Here is a 5,731-nt window from a genome sequence, read left to right as displayed (position 1 = left end):
AAATATATTAGTAGGTGTGTCTATAAAATGGACCAGTGTTTGGGTAGTGAAATGCAACATGGTTGGGGGTCATTGGCTGGTCTTTATCTGCAGGTCACTGGGAAAGTCAAGGCTTCTTCTGGTTTGTATTGTGCCACCTCTAGAGAAAGGATGTAGGCCAGAATATTTTTATTTTATCATCTGTTCTAATTTCTTTTTATTCCTGAAGCAATGAGAAAGAATTTTAACTTAAAAAAAAATACCCTGCTGGACAGAATAGAAGTGCCCCATTGGGTTTCCAAGGCTGTAAATCTTTCCAGAACAGAGTGCCACAGCTTTCTCCTGCAGAGCAGCTGCTTGGTTCAAACCCCTGAGACTTTGGATATCAGTGGAGTACTTTTAATCGCTGAGCTGCCAGGGGTCCTGAGTGGAATTTAGGATTTCCTAATTTGAAAAACATTAAAAAAAAAAAAAAAGCCAACTTGGAATCATGATGATCCCATATGTGTAAGAGTAGAACTATCCTCCACAATGTTTTCAATGGCTGATTTTTCTGAAGTAGGTCACTAGCCCTTTATTCAAAGGTTCCACTGGGTGGACTGGAACCTCTGAACTTTTGGATAGGCAGCCAAGGGCATTAACCACTGGCACCACTTAGGCTGATAAAATAAATTAATTAAGACTTATTTTGGTATCAGGTTTACTGTGTCAGAAAGAAAAAACGAAGTTTAACATACTGTGCAGCATTAACAATAAAAACACAAATGGGAAGTGTTATGGTTGTACATTCTTTATGTCCATAGCGTGTACCTATAATGTGTTAGTTAATAAAATAATTTAGACAATTCTGATTTTTGTTATTGACTGTGGAGCTGACATAATTTGTCACTGCATCAGGTGGGGCTTGTCTTTTATGAGCTGATAATATTCAAGGAGAACTGAAAGTGTCAAGTGAGAATTTGATTTAAAATTACCATATAATCCCAGGTGCCCTGGTGGTGTAGTCATTAATAGATTGACTGCTAACCAAAAGGCGGGCAGTTTGAATCCAGCTGCTCCTTGGAAACCCTATGGGGCAGTTTAATCTGTCCTATAGAGTTGCTATCAGTCAAAATTGAGTTGGTGGCAATGAATTCTTATAAAATCCTTAAATCTCATTCATATATTCATAAATACTAAAAATTAGACTCAAGACCTTAAACAAAATTCAGTTCAATGATGTTTCTTAAGAAAATTAAAAAAAAAAATAGTTATCATGTTTTTAAAATTTTAGAAGTTTATCATTTGTTGATTAATAAACACATAGATTCTGAAAAAGACATCATTTCCAGTCATAGCAGAGGATAGGTGACTAAGCTTCCTGTATTGTTGCTGTGCTTATTTATTTATTTATTTATTTATTTATTTATTTATTTATTCATTTCCAGGACTGACTTTCAGATTTCAATAAACTGAGGCCATGTTACTGTCAGAGAGAAATAGAAGCAAGGCCAAGTTCATCCTTTTGGGCTTCTCAGATTGCCCAGAACTGCAGGTTCCCCTCTTCTTGGTATTTCTGGCCATCTAAAGTGTCATTGTTGCAGGGAATCTTGGGATGATTGTAATCATCAAAATTAACCCCAAACTTCACATCCCCATGTACTTTTTCTTCAGCCACCTCTCATTTGTGGATTTCTGCTATTCCTCCATCATTGCTCCCAAAATGCTTGTGAACCCAGTTGCAGAAGACAGAAGCATTTCATTTTTAGGATGTGTAGTTCAATTCTTTTTCTTTTCTACCTTTGTGGTGACTGAAATCTTTTTATTACCTGTAATGGCCTATAACCGTTTTGTGGCCATTTGCAACCCTCTGCTTTACACAGTTGCCATGTCCCAGAGACTCTGTGCTATGCTGGTGGCGGAATCATATACATGGGCAGTAGGGTGTTCCTTGATACTCACATGCTCTGCTTTGAAATTATCTTTTCATGGTTCCAACACAATCAATCACTTCTTCTGCAAGTTATCCTCACTTCTCTCCCTTTCTTGCTCTGATACTTCTCTCAGCCAGTTGTTGGTTTTCATCTTTGCTACATTTAATGTGGTGAGTACATTACTTATCATTCTCCCTTCTTATGTGTTTATTGTTGTCACCATCTTGAAAATGAGTTCAGCCAGTGGACGTCGTAAGGCATTCTCTTCCTGTGCATCTCATCTGACTGCCATCACCATCATCCATGGCACCATCCTCTTCCTCTACTGTCTGCCCAACCTCAAAAATTCCAGGAACACAGTCAAAGTAGCCTGTGTGTTTTACATAGTGCTGATCCCCATGTTGAATCCCTTGATCTACAGTCTGAGGAATAAGGATGTCAAGAATACAGTCAGCAAGTTAATGGACACTAGAGTCTTTTCTCAACATATCATTTTAGTAGAATTTGTCCCTAACTTTTAAATAGAGTGAGTCCAAAAGGCCATTTTAAAAGATACATTTAAAATTAATACTTAATTTTGCACAATTGCAAGGGCATGGATATTGTTTCAAAAAGACTAAATTTGGCTTTGTCTCTTCATTGCAGGAAAAGTTCAGCATCTCTCTCGTTTTTAGTTTTAAACCTATGCAAATTGTGAGAACATTAACTGGTTTATAATATGATAGTGAAGACCAAAAGATAATATAGATATGTGGGGCACCTTGCATAATCTGAATAAACATTAATTCCATTACTTGTTCTTATTAAATACTTGGGATATAGTAGTTTCTCAGTAAACACACATTGTTTAATGACATATCTACAAACGGCAATAAAGGTAAGACACAGGCTTTGCCTTCAAGGAATGCATAATTTGGTGGTAACGCTGGGGCAATAAAGAACGGGGCTGTTTTAAAAGACAGGCTGGAATAAATATTTTAAAATGTTTGAAGCAAGGAATAGACCAAATGCATTTAGGATATTAGAAATAATCTTCATAAAAGAGGTATTATTTAAAGTTGGCCTGGAGAATAGGCAGGATTTTAGGAGACATATTTCAGTGAAGAAGGCATTTTATTCAGGAGAGAATGGAATAAACAAACCCAAGAAAATAAGAATGTAATATTGAGTATATCAATTAATATTGAGTGAATACCATGTAGTGTGTGTGTGTGCTTGCACCCGTGTCTGCGTGTGTAGTATGTTATATTCAGGTTATTTTGGCATGACTGTAAAGTTGAATAAATATTGTCTGTATCCTGAACGTGTTTTCAAAAAGCTCCAGTGTGACAGAATGATAAGTTTGATAGACTGCACCACAGGCTTAGAAATGGATCTCAGAAATCCAACATATGCAAAAAGTAGTGACATCAAGTGCCTGCCCTATTCGTTCGTCATAAAATTAGTTTGCCCACCCAGCCATCGCAAAGGTTATGTATAATTTATTTATCTATTTTTGGAACGCGGGCATAATTACTGAATCCTTCTCAACAGAACTTTCAATTTGACCAATCCTCCAGCACAGCCTATGTTTGTGAATTATTTTGTCTAACAGAGGTGGCAAAAATGACTTTGAAGCAAATTCCAAACCTTTGGGAGATTTCAGTATTTTATACAGACTCTTGAAACCTGGGAAGCTGCCATATGAACAAACACAGATAAGAATATTGAGTAATGAGAGAAAAACAACCCAGTTGCCCACTCCTTCCATTATACTCTCTGACATTTTAGCCCACCACCAGATTCAAGAATGAGAAACTCTTATGTCAGCTGAACTGCCAGTTGATCTGAGAGACCTAAGTAAGCTGAGCCTAGATCAGCCAAACACAGACCAAATCAGCAGAACTGCCCACCTGACCTGTATAATAGTGAGCAGTAATAATCATTGTTGTTTTAATAAATACATTTTTGCATGTTTTCTTTGTATGGTTGGTAGACTCACTCACTTTCTCAGGTTCTGCCAAGGTTACCAAAAACATATTCCCAAGACTTATTATATGACAATTGGGGCTATTGGTTATTCTTCCACTTAGAGACTCCTTGTTTAAAACAATGAAATTAAAATGGTCAGAAATATCAAAATATTATAATTTCATTGACAATTGGTATTGTAATATTTTATAAAATGGAATTACCCTGTATACTTTAAATTCATTTTCATCAACAGCTTGGAGATTCACATTGAGATTATTCAATTCATGGATTGTGATCATGACATGAACCCCATTTGATATGTTAAATTTAATCAACCTTTAAGCACCCTTCCCATCTCTTTAAATCTAAGATAAACAACATAACTGTCTTGTGATGGTTTTGCCTACATGATGTAAGTAATCACTATCAGTCGTTTTTTTTTCCCTCATTGTTTGAGAATGATGCTATCATTAGACTGTCTTTCTCAAGAGACATGTATTCAGTAACAGTAGTTTGGGGTTGAATTTCGAAAAAATAATCTAGTAAACAAACACTGTCACCACTACTATATATCAAAGTTCAATATATAATCATACGGGTTAAAACACATGCTATGAGTCGGAATTGACTCAATGGCACTGAGGTGGGTAATACGAAGCTTTTCAATGGAAATAAATATGCATAAACAAGGATGATGCCATTTTCTTCCTAGAATGCATTGTGCAGTTCTTTGTGCTTTGTAATTATGCAATCACTAAGGTCATCCTGTTGGCCGTGATCGCCTATAACTGCTTTCAGGCCCTCTTCAACACACTGCTGTACATGGTCATCATGTCCCAGATAGTCTGTGAGGAGCTGGTGTCTGGCTGATACCTGTAAGGAGCCGTGTTCTCTGATTAGCATGTGTTCAGCTCTTTATATCTTATCCTAGTTCCCAAACATGATTAAACACTACTTCTGCAATCAATCCCTTTTCTTATCACTTGCTTGATCTGATGTCTCTGTGAATGAACTGCTGCAGTACATTGTGGTCACTGTCAATGAGATCATCACCATCTTCACAATTCTTACCTCCTACTTGTTTATTCTCATCACCATCTCCAGAATGTGAGCTGTAAAGGGAAGCCGTAAAGCCTTTTCTACCTGTGCCTCCCACCTTGCCGTCACCCTTGTCTTCCATGGAACAATACTTTTCATTAATTTCAGGCCAACCCTGGCAGCAGTCTGGACACTGACAAGGAGACCATGGTGTACTACACTATAGTGATAGCCATGCTGAATCCCTGTCTATAGCCTGAGAAACAAGTATGTTAAAAAAGCTGTCAGGAAAGTCGTGGAAATCAACTTACTTTCCGAGGTTCCATTTTCTTCACTGGACTTAGGGCTTCAAGAGGGGCCTTTAAGGAGGGGTTTGAGTTTGGATGGAAATGGATGGAATGGAAAAGGGAGAAGGATCTAGGGTGCTAGGCATGCTTCTTTGTTGTCTCTTCACCTTTATGACTTATCTTAAAGTTTCCAGTATCATACAGAGCCTAATTCAAATGCATCTGCTGTTTCCTCACTTTCTCTAATTGTTAAGTGTTTTGACTGGGTTTGTGTGATTGTATTAATCCTTAATTTGTTGTTTTGTGATTTTCTCACAAAATGCACATAAAGACACTTAACTTTTCAACACCATTAATACTTCTAATAATTTTTAATGAATTTACTTCTCTTTTCATCCAGGGAATGATACACATTTGTCTCCTACACACATACACAATTTTTTTGTTTGTTTTAATTTGGAGAAAGTTCAAATAAATGAAAATATCTCTAATATTCCCCATAATACACCATGGAAAATGGGCCCCAAAGTCCCTACCTCAGTCATTCTACACTCCATGGGC

At 37.0% G+C, this 5,731-nt stretch overlaps 1 pseudogene; it reads left to right on the top strand.

Annotated features, from left to right (window-relative positions):
- Positions 1 to 1,438: 1,438 nt before the first annotated feature.
- LOC126080283 (olfactory receptor 5D18-like) lies at positions 1,439 to 2,413 on the top strand (annotated as a pseudogene).
- The last annotated feature ends 3,318 nt before the right edge of the window (positions 2,414 to 5,731 follow it).

The sequence above is a fragment of the Elephas maximus genome, chromosome 7 (genome assembly GCF_024166365.1).
Source record: "Elephas maximus indicus isolate mEleMax1 chromosome 7, mEleMax1 primary haplotype, whole genome shotgun sequence".
In the NCBI taxonomy this organism is placed as follows: domain Eukaryota; kingdom Metazoa; phylum Chordata; class Mammalia; order Proboscidea; family Elephantidae; genus Elephas; species Elephas maximus.
This window is presented reverse-complemented; position numbering and strand designations above follow the sequence as displayed.